Below are 16,359 nucleotides of genomic sequence, written 5' to 3' on the forward strand. Positions count from 1 at the left end.
TCTTGAAATATTTCTCACGTGCTTTTATAAAAAACAATACATATATATAATTAATATCTATATATTTGATATTGAAATGTTGGGAATTGGAGAAATTTTATAATCAATAATAGAAAATAATAAGATTGAGAGAAATTATTATACTTATAGTTAGAAAAATAAGTATTTCAGCATTTCTTACTATTTAATATTTTTCTAAGTCTATTTAGTTATTTTTATACATTTAATAAGTACAATTGGAAATATTTGTTATCTGAGATGCCTCTGCACTGTCATAAAAATAAATGCAATTGTAACACGAATCGTCGATGTGATTGCATACGCATTGCATTTAATATTTTGCGGGAAACTCGATAGCTCGGTGCACCCGCGATTGCAATCTCGCGGTTCGATTAAAATGAACGCGTAACCTTTTTATCAAAATCGCGGATCTCTTTCTCTCTTTCCCCCATTCTCTCACTTTGCAATCCGTGCGGTATTACGCTTGCTTTATGGCGGTCGAAAATATCATTGTGTTTACGAATATAAAGATGCTTGGTGAAGCGAAAATTGAACTAAAGCAACTCAAACTGAACTACTGTTCGACGGCAATATCTGACAACATATAAAACAATATTGAACAATATCACGCGGCTTTGAAGAACTTTTGTAGTAGAATTTTTGTAGTATGTTTCACATAAAAGAGTTAAGCTATTGAGGATGCTGCAATTTTGCGAGCTAACTTTAATGAAAACTAAATTTACGCGGCAAAAGTAGTGTCGCGCGACTAGACGTAGCACCAGCTATATTTATCCAAGAGCGATTGACGTTGTGTACGTAATTTGAGCGCTATTTAAATGTAGAATTATATAATTTTTATATCGGAAGACGAGCAGGAGTCGTCAATGTATACTGCAAGGTTGCACCGCCATGAATTTTTTGCGTTCGGTCTTCATCGGCTAAAGTGCATCGTACCTTATTTTACCCGACGCCATATACCGCCGACTTATGGACATGTAATGCAAGACAACCTTCCGACTCTTCACTAAAAATGCGCTGTAAAACCGCGTAAGAACTCACTCCATAACGGTATCGATACGCCAAGTGCATCGCGATGAAAGTGCACTCGTGTGATATAAGCGCCTACGCGCAACGCGTTTACTTTTTTAATAACGCATAGTGCAACCGGCAGAGTAATCGACAAAAGTTAGCGTAATAATTGAATTGTTCGCACGAACGGCATTGCGATCCATAAAAATTGAATTTTATGAGAGATAGATTTTTACGTTTTACGCTTATCTTATTTTGAAATAAATCATTTACCTGTCTGTAAAATCTATCACCTCGAACTGGACACTACAATTTTCCTCCCTTTTCCTTTCTTTCGCTTTCTTCCCTGTAAAAACAATAATCGGTTTTATTTAATTTTCTTTTTAATATCTGATAATTCTTTACTAAATCCTAGTTTTATTATTATCACGTAGAATCGTTTCTTAGTCGCGATCGGAAAGTTATATTTTTGGGTTGAGCAACATTTGTGCACAGTATTTTAAATTTTTCAGAATTATATACGATGTCACGCTTCTCTTGTTATATCATCGACGATAAATTCTTTGACGCAAGACTTTTCTTTTGCAAATATTTATTTGGCCGCAACAAGTAAAAATGATAAAAAAAATTCTACATTTAATTTGTTAAAATATTTTAATTCTAAAAATATAAAGGTTTATTAAAAAAAAAATAATTTTTAGAACTAATAAAAATTGATACCATAATAAGCATTTTTATATTAGTAGTGTATATATTAATTATTGTATGTATATTTTATTATTATATATGTATCTAAAATAATTGGTTTTTATTTTTGTTTCAGATAACGGTAAGTAGGCAATACTGGCGGCGCGCGACGCAATTAATCGAAACCATTCGCGAGAACCAGCTACTGCAAGGTAAAATTAGCTCGAAATTCAGCTTGTGCATAAGCAAGAAGCGCATAAGTGCCAAGAGTATGCTTAATATCTGAGTAATGGACGCTTTTACGAGTTCTTAATGCGTCAAAGTGCGTGCACGATACGGAACGGGTCGTCCGGAATTTTATTTATCCCTTTTAGATACGACGCGCGCATTTAATTACTCTTCTTGTAATAACTTTTATCCTACATTTTTCTTGCTTAATTTTTATTGCCAGTATTTAGCGGGAAATTTTAATTAATATACGATCTTTCACTTTTTAGTCCCACCGTAAGCATTTAATAATCGGTATTTTAATCGTTATTTCGAGCGTTTTACTCTCTTTATTGGGCATATTTAGCATATATGAATGAATGAATGATGAATTTTAATTGGTAAAACATTTTACTCTTTTGTTAACATTATTAGCAAAAATAATTAGAATTATGCAACGTTTTCTGATCTATTTATTATTAATTATATTGTTTTATTACTTATTATTATCGTATAACGTTAATCGCAAAAGTGTAATCAGTATTCTCGAGTACGATATGTAACGAAAAGATGTACTTTGAACATCACATCGGTCCGACTTACAGAATACCGAGTACCTATAGGTTGTCGGGACTTAATTTAAAGTCAGTGCTTATTACGTACTTCGCTGTAATTAACTCGTCTAATTATACAACGAAATCCTTCAGTTTCTACGACGGCGCGAAGTTTAGCGCATGACATCGTCAAGAAACTGCTACACGAATCTTATTTTGCAGTTCGTTAAAGCAGCTATCATTTTTATATCGTTTGCCACTTTCCCACTGTACGCGTTGTTTGTCTGTTTCATCAAAAATACTTTTTATTTTATCTTCTATTTGTCTAAATCACATTATCCAAATCATATTAAATCCAATCAAATTTGAATGCTTAAATATAAAAATTTGATATGATTAATAATAATTTATAATTAATACATTTTATACAAGCTATAATTCATATATTTCATTTATTGCTATTTTTGGTGTATGCAATATATATGAAACACTGAACTTATTTTAGATAGAACAGTTATAATCAAAATTTTCAAATAAATTTAGATAATTTAGTAATTTTGTCATTGCAATTTGGCACAAATAGCGTAAATGGCTAAGTTTCTTCATAACCATGAAATAAATCCGAGACGATTAGGTTTTGTCGGATAACGACTTTCCGGTAAATTAGAATCGATAAACTATCGATATAGCACTTCCGGAATCCGCTAACGATCTTTTTGTTGGTGTGAAGTGTCCATCGCAAAAACGCGATCGCCACCGCGTCGCATTGAAAGTTTAATTATGCGAACGCGATGAAAAATGGTCGGGCAACTACGAGGAAACGCGGTGAAATTGTGAGACCAGCTAATGCTTAGCAACGTAGCGCAACTTAATGCAACATACAATACAGTAAGACATCGATCCTAAATTAGTCCTTTTTAGCCGCATCTACATAACTGCGGATCTTTCCCACGATATTTTCTCTCCTCTTTCGCCACGCTATTTCGCGCGAATATACACTAATTTCAATTTAATTATAGTCCGGTCGATGTCTGAGTCATTAAATCCTATTTACGCGAATTTTCTTCCACATTTGCATAAAGAAATAGGGTAAGATAAACGCGTATTCAAATCGTATAGTTTATTACCATTTGTGTCTTTTAAATTATTATTCTAAGAAAAATATACAGTGCATGTGTGTGTGTGTGAAAAGGTCTCCATATTTTACCCTTTTTCCGCGAATCGAGAAATTTTTATTCTTTCTAAAACATACACTCGTTTTACCTTTTATTCCTCGGCCATTCTCCGCGCTTAATTTCTCTTTGCGAAATTCGAAAACGATTCGAGATCCACTCGCGTGCGCGCTCGTGTGCAAGATGCGCGAGGTCGCCCCTCTTCGAACTTAAATCAACATCATCAGACACGGCTAGATCGATGTAATTGCTGGTGCTGCGATTTAATGGTCCACTCTTCGACCTGCCCTCTCTGCCTCTCCTGCCCCCTCGCGGCTCCTCCTTCTCCTTTCGGGCTCCCTTCTTCGTTTCCGCTTTTACTCGATAAAACCTGCTTTGCAGCTCGCAACGCCGGCCAGTCGGCGCTTCCTCACGAAAATTGAGAGTGCAATTTGTAAGCTACCTTCCCTCCCGCTTTCCCCGCTCTTCCACCGCCTGATATTAACCCCGATCGATGCAGCGGGCCACCCTCTCGCTGTTTTCCCTCGGCGTGTTGCGATGTTTCGCGTTTGGATAATGACGGCATGTCGTCTTCGTGCGGAGATTTCGTGCGGAAAGGGGCGGATTTGTGAAATTTTTAACCAAGCGTTAAATTAAACGTTGCTATACAGACTGTTTCAAAAGGTTGGATCAGGTAACAAAGATTTTTTCAGTAATTTATAATTTAATTAATGATGTGAAGAATAAGATTCATCATTTAAACTATATTAATTATATACAATACAAGTAGATTATTTTTAGATTACAACTTTCACACGTAAAAGTCGTGAATTATTATTAATTGAATTAGTGTCACTTATTAAAAGTTGAAAAAAATTCCATAAAAATTGCATTATTTTGCATGATTGATTTCAGAATTCGAAAAAATATCAATTATTCAAGTTTGGATATATTAATAATTATAGAAATTTACGCATTAAATAATGAAACGAATTATTATTACATGAAAATAACATAAATTTACAAAAAAAATCTCTTAAAACCGTGTATCGCAACAAGCAGACAATTAGTCCGAAAACTTCTCGAGTAGTTACGTGCATTTTCGAGCGAACATCGACGATACTCGATATATACAAGCGTTCAATTGAACGTGAACGAATATGCAGAGATTGTCGATTGGTTGTACACCTCCTCTTCTTCGTGTAAAATCGTTGATTCAGATGGTACATTTTTTTATAATTTTATTGAGCTGTTTCCGTTTTTGTAGATATTTATCCATATATAGCGCAAATGTATGGTCCACACCTACGTTAGCGGATCCTTCGTTTGTTTGAAATTTTACATTGATGCGCAGAGCGAATATGACGGATTTGCGTAAAAATTCAAACAACCTATATCGCTTTTCCTGGAACAATCGGGATTATATTGAGAGATTCTCAACTGATTGCTGTGCGCTGCCGTAGTCGGTGCGATACTTGATAAACAATTGAACGGGCGATATGCACGCAAAAATCGGGCATCACCTGTTTTGAGTAAAACCGAATGAACGAGGCATCTCTGTGGGCAAACATCCTCTTTGAAAAAGATTAATAAACACAGCACGCGAGTCAAAGAAGGATCAAGAATGCTTCTAAATTACATATAACAAATATTTTTTATAAAAAAATCGTTAAAAGCTCAAACTACATTTATTTGTTAGTAACAGTTAGATTTATCACAATTGTGTTGTAATCAATTATTATTACCGTACTTATCTCTAATTAATTTCTTTCTGTACTTATCATTAACAAAATAATTAATCTATCATCATTATTAATCATCAACAATTTAAATCATTTAACAATTATAATATATTACAATTAAACAAATGATTGCTATTAATACATTTAATTACTAAAATTTAACTGTTATTAGCCATCATTAGTTATTATATAATTAGGTTTATTAGCCAACTGATTAAATCTAAATATTTTGAATCTAGCCGCTGTTGTTCTATTGTAATGAATTCAAGTTCTATCACACCTCGTACTTTTGTTCGCTTCCCAGCGCATCAGTGGAGTTCGCTTCGCGAAATATCGACGTGATTTCGATAACTTATGACCGCTGCTAGTTCCAGTGCCGCCACTTCTATGGTGATTGCCTTTTGTTACGGTTGAATGGCGTTCGCAACCCCTACGGGTTTCCCCCGTCTGCAAGCCAGGGTGAAGTGAGCGTCGGGAGGGGGTGGGATGGTGGGCCTTTCTATCCCTGCCCACAGGGACAATTCGTTCCTTCAGGCGAAACTGACCGCGGGTGAGCAAGCGGTTGCGACTTGCGATACATCAAGCCGAAATCGCCGAAACCGCCGCTTTTTGCCGGTCTCGTTCTCAAATCGCGGATTTGCGAGGGGAAGATTAAGATCTCGCAACTAAAGTCGCCGCAAACGACATTGGATTATAAAGGATTATTGGAGGTTGCAAATTTCTCGCAATACTCGGAAAAGTTTCGTATACGAGGTGTTTTGCTAAAACAGTATTTATTACGTAAATCATCTATGAGATGTTTTCTTTTCATATTATTAATCGATAGGAAGAGAAACAAATTGATTACAATAAGTCACAAGATGTTTGATGCTGCAGCATCAAAAATAAATTACTCTGAAAAAGCTTTCTATATTTTGTTAAAAATGAAATGCTTTCGAATGTATGTTTATACAAACAGTTTTTATCTTTGAGATATGTGAAACATATACAGAAAGTTTCTCTCAACTTTCCGGTTACATTTTGTATAAGACACATTTAAATTATGCGGCCATTTATTAATGAAGGAAAACTAAAGGAAAGTTGCGGCACATTTTGCAAGTTTACTTCATGAAACTAGTGGTGGCATGCGAAAAAAAACTCATTTATTTCAATATATACCGCGAGAAGCGTGTGGTTTCTCGCTTCTAAAGTTATAATCTAATAGAAGTACAGTGACTACAGCCTTCAGAGAGTTCAGAGAGTCTTAAAATTTCTTCATTTTTATCTGATATTTATCTTATATTTTTTGGTACTATATCGCCGCGATTTATATATTATTTACCAATATACTTTAATTTGGTATTTTAACGAGATTAAATGCAAATCTTTTGCAACCTGACTGCAAATCAAAATTCTTTTTCATACTTGCGTAAAATATTTACATTAAGAATAAAAGTCGATTCACAGAAATAAAAAAATAATTGGCCATTCTATTCAAAAACAATTTTTAAATTGTCGCTTAAATTAGGCAAATAACTCGAGCCAGATTCTAATATATCATAAAAGTGTTACAGATCGAATATCTCGCGAATATTTCGAGAATACCTAATAGAGTCAACAGAGAAAGGTAGAAGCCGCAGATAAATTTAGAGATAACCTCAATATCATGAATACGCAAATGAAAAAAAACTATGATCGATAATGATATTCTATTATTGAATCATGGAATTCTTCTTTTATTCTATCATGTGAAATATTTTTGAAATTCTATTTTCTCTAATATTTATCTTCTGTTCTCAACAAATTGTTGCAATACTTAATTATAATTTCATTAATTACTGTTAAATGTTTGATACATCTTACATTTCTATCCACGAACATTTATAAGTTTGTTTCAAATAAGTGAAAAACTAGTCTGTCAATAATTACGTATATTTTCAAGCAACGCTGAACGCTCGATAATAATAAATTATTTTCATAAAAATAGATTATACGTTAAATTATTGACACTACAAAGTATTATACATGCGTGTTCATATACGTTATAATATAATAAATCGCCACGCTCGACCTGATCGTTCTTTGATCAATCGTGAATTAATTTTTACTGAGTAATCATTTCATTGAGCAGCACTCTTTTGGCATAACTTCATAAGTTTCGTTACTAATTATCTACGATTAAAATTCTATTAAAGTCCACTTCGAAATTAAATGGAAAATAAAGTTACGTTTATTTCCATCCTTGGAGTTTAATTATCGAAGGTTTTTTTATTTTAGTTTTATAATTGCCGATCACTTTGATATTTTTACTAAAGTAAAATTGACTTCAAATCGTTCAAACTATTCGCCTATATAATTAATGGCCGCTTTTAGAATCATTCTATTATATTTTAGATATGATACCATTCAAATGTCAGTTAAGCTATTATTTGATAATGTTATAAGCCACTTCGAATGTTCAATTTATTTGGAAGTGAATGGAGGGTTGTCACATATTATTTCTTCTTCCTTTTTATTTGAATATTTATTCACACACAAATCTTATGCATTTTCTTCATATGTGACAACACGACGTTGAAATAAGAGTAATGTCATTGTTTCATATGTAACACGTACATATGTAATACGTAATTTGCACGTGAAAGCCTATCCATATAAGCATCGCATATATAAACAACACGTAGACAATCCACGTAAATGTAATTTTAAAATCTGGAACACAATTTCTGTTTTCAAGCATAGAAGAAAACTGGAATATAACCATTTTTCATCATTCCAGATTCAGTACAACATGAGATGATTAAGAATGTCAATTTTACGTCCCTCAAAACTTGAACTCCTAAAAAAAGTTTTTAGAACAGTTGGAACGAATGTTCTTATTGATAAATCAATTTCGCGTCACATTTGAAGTAAATAGTTCCAGAATTTTATATTATTACATTAATGAAAACTTGTAAAAAATCGGTATAAAATGTTTAAAAAAATTACGGAAACTTTTAAAACTTTACGAATTTCGACTATTTCTAACAATTTGCGTGCCGATCACGACAGAAAAACTCGTTTCAGACTTCTCATCGATCTCCCTTAATTCTCTATCTCTTTCTCTCTCTTTTTCTCGATGTCTGTGAAGAGTCGTGCGGAATTGCGGCGTCCCCTGACGTCGCGATGCCCGAAAGCTCGCTTCGGGAAAAGTTCGGCCGACGTTTAAAAGCGTCGCGAAACTCGCCGGCCCAACCAGTTGCGCGCGTTCTCACCAGCTTCGTTCGTTTCGTTCGTTCGTTTTCGCGGGTCAAGGTAAAAGTTTGCGAAAGGAAACTCGTAGGAACGTAAGTTTCTCCAGGAAGAGGATGTCCGTGGCTTTTCCCAGGATTCCCTGCGGAGATACTCCCAGGATCCTCCCGTCCGCTTGATAAAGTCCTATCTCTCTATCTTAAACATTTTTATTCGCGACCTAGATCTTAAAATTGATATCGTCTCAATACTGTACTTTTGTCTTAAATCTAACAGATCGCTGTGCAGCAACTTATATTCGTTTTTCTTTAGGCACAAATAATTTTTCACAAATTTATATTATTATCATTGTATATATTAATATCATAAAATTTCCAATGTAATGGACGAAATACACGCTTTGCGAATTTTTTTATCTGATACGTACGAAGACAGGTCAAAAAGAGACATTTGAGGGCATCGAACCCTTTAAAAAAGTCTCTTTACTTTTTGACTTACTCTCGTATATTATAAAATGGAGAGTTAGGGATTTGGGATATTATTTCTCTTTCACTTTATTGCGGAAATCGTTTTCCAAAAGTCTTTCAAGAGTGCTAGTTACAGTTTTCTAACTGTATTTAACCCCCTTTAATCCGATTTTTCCGGAATAAGCAGAGATTGCAGGATGAAAGGACCAGCGAATATGAAGATTGAGAAAGTAGTGGGATGTCTTTTAGCTCTAAAAAAAAAACTCCGTAACTGAAACTATATAATGGCACAGTGCATAGTCGCTCAGTGAAATTCAGTTTTCACTAACTTCGGGACGCATACGTCGAGCTCTTTTTCGCAGGCATTCGGGAACTTCTGCCGGTGGTGCTAGTTCATAGTTTGCTCTTGTGACGGGGAACGTCGTCCGGCATCACAGAGTTCGTCTTTCATGTCCTTTCGCGCTTCTAAAAATTCGCGCTTTATGCTACCTGAAAACTTCGGCCCATGCCTCCATCTTCACCTTTTCAATTTTTTTATACACGTGCCTGCCGCAAAATTTAATCTTGCGAACAGCATGTTCGACTTTGCACTTTTTCGTCATCGTAAAATGATTTTTTGAAATAGAAATGTAAATTATAAAGTAACAAAAACTTGACCATAGTCGACGAGTAAAAGAACAACGCGTAAAAAGCAGGGTTTTGTAGAGACAGGGAAGAAACAAAGAGGAGAGAGGAGACGGAGAAAGAAAAGGAGAAGAGTCTGAATTTCAGCTTGCATTTCGTAGTGCGAAATTAACAATAAATCGCGCGCTTTTGTCGAGGCTAAGGATAGCTTGGCCTTTATGCACATCGCAATGGTGCGCATTACTGTGTCTCGAATTAAGGATGAGACGAAGAAGGAAAGGGGAGAAATGAGAACGAAACGGGAAAAGGAAGTGCTATTTGTAATACTTGTGGCGAAAAATCGGATTTTCTGTACAAGTTAAATTCAATTCTGGATACATTGCGATTCTCGAAATGCCCGACCAGATGTCTTTCTATTCATATTCCTAAAGACGATCCTTCTCTCTCCTCCGGAATTCAGCCTCTCTCTTTTTCTCTCTCTTGCGTCTATTCTCTCGCCAAAATACTCAGCAGATTTCGCTACAGGGCGACTAAAATTACATGCAGTCTCGCGTTTATTTACGTGTCGCGGTCGGCGAAAATTATTGGCGACAACGCGCAGATTTCAAAAGATTCATTAAGATGTCTTCACGCTCTTAAGAAGCAGTGATACAAATATATCGCATTATTAGCATTGCTCTTAATCCTTTCCTGTTATCGATTAACAGAGAAAGAGAGAACGGAAATGACATGTAAAGTAATTTCACGAACTTAAATTTTTGTGGAATTTTCAAATATATAATATGTATATACAGAGATCAGTTTTAAAATCTAAATCCGATTGTGTGTAGCCAAATAATAGAAACAATTAGCTACTGTTGTTTTTATATGGTTTCTCATTTCTTAAATTTTATCGTATTTTTCTGCTTCTGCTGGATACATCACATGGATATACATGTATGATTGTGTACACGTACTTCTTCATATATACGTAATAAGCATGACACAGCTAATAAAGGTAGCGTAGCTAATTACACACATGTACTTGCGTTAAAGGGACCAGGGTGAGATGTCACAGAAGCAAATTGTCACAATGCAAATGCTGTGTAAATTAGCAAAGCTAAAAAATTGCATTATCTACCTCATGATTCATTAATTCTTAAAACGCAACATTCCAGAAGGATGCAATACGAAATATATAGTCTCCAATTGTGAGACTCGCATTTTTTCATACTTTGAAGTATATTATGAACTTTTTATGTAATGTTTATGTATAATTTGATTTTTATATGTCACACTAGATTTATACATAAAATAATTATTGATTTAATGAAAGCTAACGAAAAAGAAAAACGTGTCAAACATTTGTAACAAAACAAAAAATAACTTACAAAAGTTACGATGTTTAAATCCTATTGGTACTTCTTACTGAAATAACGATATGTGTTAGAAATATTTTTACGAAAATTTATATGTAGAATTCTACGTTGTGACGTGTAAGTCGACACAGAGGTCGAAGACCATCTTGTAGATCAGAAGTTCCCGAAGTATCGCGGCCTCCTTTTAAGATGACGAGGTCAGCTATTTGTAGAACGTAAAGTTATATCTTCTTTTATTAGATTATATTCTATCTTATTTTATTTGTGAAACGTTTATGCATAATTCCTGAAATTCAATTTGTTATTCGCGGAATATTACAGATGGTAATTGAATTTTGGGTTTATGATCGAATTTATCAAATATTAGTATTACAAAACCGCATTTATTGTTAGAAAAGCGATTAGAAATCAAGAGACAACAGAACGCGCTCTTTTTCTGTCTTTTTTTCTTTTTCATAGATATTTAATACAATTCATACTTTTATAGCAATAACAGAAACGTATAAAATATGCAAAAAATGCCCTAAAAATATGTTGAATTAGAAGTATACATTATAATTTTACATTTTTAAATATTTTATTATTTATTTAAATATCTCTTTATGCATTATAAGATTTCCAATATTTATTAGTGATTATCCGAATATAATTCTGCGAATTTTCACTTCATTAAAATAAAATTATTTTGGAAATTATTATCTGGCAAATAAATATTAAAAAGCCTTAGATGTTGTTAAATTAGTGAAAAATATTCGTATTTATCAAAAATAAAATTACAATTTTAAAGTAATTCCATTAAAATAATCATCACTGTTCTTAATATACTTTTTCTACATATTTTTTAATTTAAAAGAATATTTAAAAACGACAAAGTTTTTTGTGCGCCAGTCCGACATGATATTTTTCGAAACATATACGTTAGTTTTTCATATAGTTAATATTAATAGAAAATTACGGTAAATACATTATAAATAGGTATCTATTCTAGGGTTAGAAAGAACCGCGCCGCAAATACAGCAGTCCATTTGAGATAAAGTCAATCTTCATTGGCAATCTCTATTGTTACGAGAGGAGAGAGATACCTCTGCACTAAATTCCTAATAGATTTTCACCTGCCATAGTAAAAGCAGCCCAACGTCGCGCCGCAGAGTCGTACCGTAGCCAATCGATCAATTAACCCGTTCCGCGTAGTAATAAGTAAGACAAGTGAGACCGTTAGCCTGTGCAAGCCCGTTACCTATAAGCTTTATTTATTACGCGGATTGTGCAAGAGCCGCATAGTGGATTGTGAGTCGGTACTGTCGTGCCACGTCCCTTTTAATTTTTGAAACAGATGTTTGGAAAAAAAAATTTTAAAGATGCATTTTCTCAAAATGCAAGTGACATATAAATAACAGCGGCGTAGCGCTTGGTCACTTTTCAGTGTTTTCCTTGGGGTTATCGTGGACTTCTTAATTGAGAGTAAAAGTAAACCCTAGAGAGAGAGCGGTACTAAAACTTGAGATTGCTAGACTTTATCTTCTTGTAATTGGAAAATTTATGTGTGCCAACTGAACGTGACTCAGGCACAGTGTGTCTTTTTTCGAATTTTTATTGTTCTGTATTTTTCTAGACATTCTACCTTTTTAGAGATTTTCTATTTCTATATTTTATGGCTGTCGTTCTCACACACAGTCGATTCGGATCCTAAGGCCTGGCAAAAGGTCAGATACACACTTTTATTTTTATTCCCATCGTTTTGCTGAAATGTATATATTTATACAATCCTAGCAAAATATATGGGTTAAAGGTCGAAAGAGATTTAACGGACAATAATTTGAACAATATGTTGAACTGAAATTTTGTTTATACAGGATGCTCTATTTTTACGGCACGGCTTTATATGCAAAAATGGTCTACTTGCAGTTATTTTTCTCTTAGCAAAAATGTCAACATAACATTTCACATTTTAGAACGCGGACGCAAAGTGTCTTTTATATGACAAAAAATACCTCGGTATTTTAAGACATCAGATGTGCGATAATTGATGTTAAATTAGAATGTCCTCTACGGAAAAAGCGTCCTCGCATTCTATCTCGGTTTGAGAACTCCCGTTCCACGCATTCGAGTCGTCATGCCAAGAAGAACGCGGTATTACGTGGTGACGATTGGATCAAGTGGTTGTGTGGCTTATTTGTGGGGCGCGGCTCTATGTAAAGTCGGAATGCGACGCGTGTGCCACGCGAACTGAGCACTGACTCATCGAAGCACGTTCTAATTTTGGCGACGGCGTAACGCGACGCGCGTTGTCAACGTTTGGTGATGACGATTGTTCGTCCGGAAAATGCGGTTACATTCCGACAAAAAAAAAAAAAAAAAAAAAAAAACTTATATATTGTTTCTTTAATTTTTCATTTATTTCTTGAAAAATTCATTTCTTCGGCGATAGAAGAAAGTAATTTAATTAATAGGTTCTAAATAGGTAATAAGCTATTTATGTGGAATACGATATTGAAACAAAATTTTTCGTCCATAATACAAAGGTAATTTAATACTCATGCACACAACATACATATGCATATTACAGTGTACAGTGTAGAATATATACTAAAAAAATACAAAGAGAATAAATCCTTAAAAAGATACGTGGAAAAAGCGCTTAAAATATTACTATTTTGGTTAAAATTATACATGTAAAATTAAAAAATATTATTTATAAATTCAAACAATATATTCAATATTAAAATCTATTGATGAAAGTAATCTGTGTGTGTTCTTCAAACGAAAATATGAGAAAAATGATAGAAACATTAACGTGCATAATGTTGAAAAACATATTCATTGGATCAATGAGATCGATAATCAAAAATTCTATCTGATGCATTTCTTCTTTTCCATGTGTAATGAACGCTTGAAAACGGTAGCGATGCCGCTCGATCATATATTGCTAATTAACATCTGTTTATGCTATGCATGCAAAATTATTTATAAATATTCATGGTGCGTGGACGCGGAGCTCGTTTCGCTGAAAGTTTGATAAAAGTTAATAGATCGGATGCATAATTAATGTGCGATCTTGAAAGGATCGTTTGACGTAAACAAATTGCGAGAATTGGAAAGCAGAACGTCGCGTTTTTGACGTTGCGTTTTACATAATATTTTATAAAATTGCAGCACCGATTCGTATGAATCATTACATCGCGTTGAATATTCAGTGTAGTAAAGATTTATAAAAAAAATATGTATATATTTACAAAATAGAAAAAATATGAAGAATATTTACAAAATAGAAAGAATATTCATAAAAAATACAGATCAACATTCTTGTATTTTATGGTTTAGTTAATTTTGCGATTTGAATTTTTCTTTGATTGATTTTTGTTAGATTGTAACTTCTGTTATTATGCTTATAAAAAAAACATAGTTTGAGCCGAGTATACTTAGCCGAAAAAGCTTAAAAAAACAATAGTTTGGTATGGTATAGCAAAAGAGGAGGCGAAAAGAAATAGAATTGGAAGGTGAAGTGAGTAAGAGGTAAAGATAAGGACAGAGACAATATAGCGATGGGATGTAAGAGTAACTGCTTTCTAGCAACCACGACAGTCAGTAAAGTAAGATGAAGTGAGTCAGCGAGCGAATTTCTAATTTAAAATCCAATTCATCCTCTAATCCTATTCACCTGCCGTTACTGTAAATTTAGTATGGTGTTCACACTCATTCGCTAACACACACGTAACTCGTAAATTCGTGATAACCCAAATCCTTTTATAATACATTAATAAAATGAGAAGGAATGTAAAGGGGACAGTTAATAATAAGTTGATGTGATTTATATTATTAATACAAGTGCTGGGCTAAATTGAAAAATAACATTATGCAATAAAAGATATCTTGTATGATTTCGTACATGTCACGTACTCAAGAATATTAATTAGTTCAGAGAGTAATACTCTTGAGGCAAATATAACCAAAATTTGCTTACGTATTACAAAGGAATGGCGAGAAATATGGGAAGTATGCGGAAGTGTGAGAGAAAATAAACTCCCGCTTCCTCCGCCTTTAACATTATTTTGCATTTCTGGTCTATAGCTGTTACTGGAAATTCGCGCGAGCGAATTCGTCATTGACCGACGGCGACGGAAAGCAATTAATTGGATCGCGTCCGAACATTTTTCTGATTTATGCATTAGTCGTGCGTGACTAACGAGGCGTCTTAATGCACCTCGAACAGAGTAAGACGGCTTGGATCAACGCCAACGGTTATCCGCCCGGCTCGACTCGCATTACTTCGAGTGTCTTCTCGTCTTCCGGGTCCTCGTTATTCCGCTCATCTCGATCCTATCCGCGAGTTAAATAAACAGAATGAGATACATTTAACCGTTAAGTGCACAGCTTTACACAGCGCTTTACACAGAAGAGATTATTGTATTCTGGAATATTTTCCCCGTTTTCTTCTCTGCGAAAATTAGTACTTCAGAATAATACGTGCGGCATAAATTATTAATATTTACAACAAAGATTCATCTATACACAGTGTCCAAAAACAAATTTTTAAACATCTCAGTAATTATTCTTTATAATTCTCTACATCTGTAATTAATACGATTTCTATGCTCGCGGATCAAATGATCGATATCGTCCCTTTATAAGAATCTTGATTGTTCTTGAAATCTCGTAAATCGCCACTTTTTAGGTAAAAAAAAATCGACGGAAATCTGCACGATTTTCTCTGATAGGAATTTACGTGTCGACGCTTCCTACCCGCTTCTCCTCCCGTATCTCAACCTTCTGCCCCCCCCCGGCGACCCTTTCTCTTTCATCCCTTTTCGTACTGACAATTACGTCGCAGCTACCGTACCCGTTTTCTCTCTCATACATTAAAGATGTCGTCGGTTTCCTGACAATACCTACCAAGATTGCGTCATATGTTTCCGCGGCGGGAGAACGGCGTCGGAAGGCAATTTGAATTTTGCATTAAACATCAATGCGTATATTCCGCGTGTTTGGATCGCGCAATTTCGTCTTTATTGGACAGCGCCGTGGGATTTTCGGTTTTGCAGGGCCGTCGAACGCCGTCGACAGGCGTTCTAAAAAAAGAAAGGCCGATGAAGCGTGCCAGTGATCGTCAAAGTGGCTCAATTCATAAATTTCGAAAGTCTGACTTAATTTATCATTAATTATTTTACTTTATTTTGTATAATATCTCCCCTGTGCGTCAAGCCACTCATATAATTTTGCCGCAATCATAATTAATTAATTAATTAATTAATTATTTGTTTTTATTAATTTCGAAATATTTTTTAAAATAAAAATTTAGTGATGAATGGTTGACTAATTAGAGCAGATCTTTA

The 16,359-nt window shown here is 34.3% G+C and overlaps 1 long non-coding RNA gene across 1 annotated transcript in view; it reads right to left on the reverse strand.

Annotated features, from left to right (window-relative positions):
* Nucleotides 1–245: 245 nt before the first annotated feature.
* Nucleotides 246–16,359, reverse strand: part of LOC137000821 (uncharacterized) — a 199,913-nt gene continuing 183,799 nt past the window's right edge. Inside the window, exon 5 of the long non-coding RNA XR_010890995.1 lies at nt 246–1,375. This is a non-coding gene — a long non-coding RNA (uncharacterized lncRNA). The remainder of the gene's footprint in view (nt 1,376–16,359) is intronic.

This window comes from Linepithema humile, chromosome 6, assembly GCF_040581485.1.
Source record: "Linepithema humile isolate Giens D197 chromosome 6, Lhum_UNIL_v1.0, whole genome shotgun sequence".
Classification (NCBI taxonomy): Eukaryota; Metazoa; Arthropoda; class Insecta; order Hymenoptera; family Formicidae; genus Linepithema; species Linepithema humile.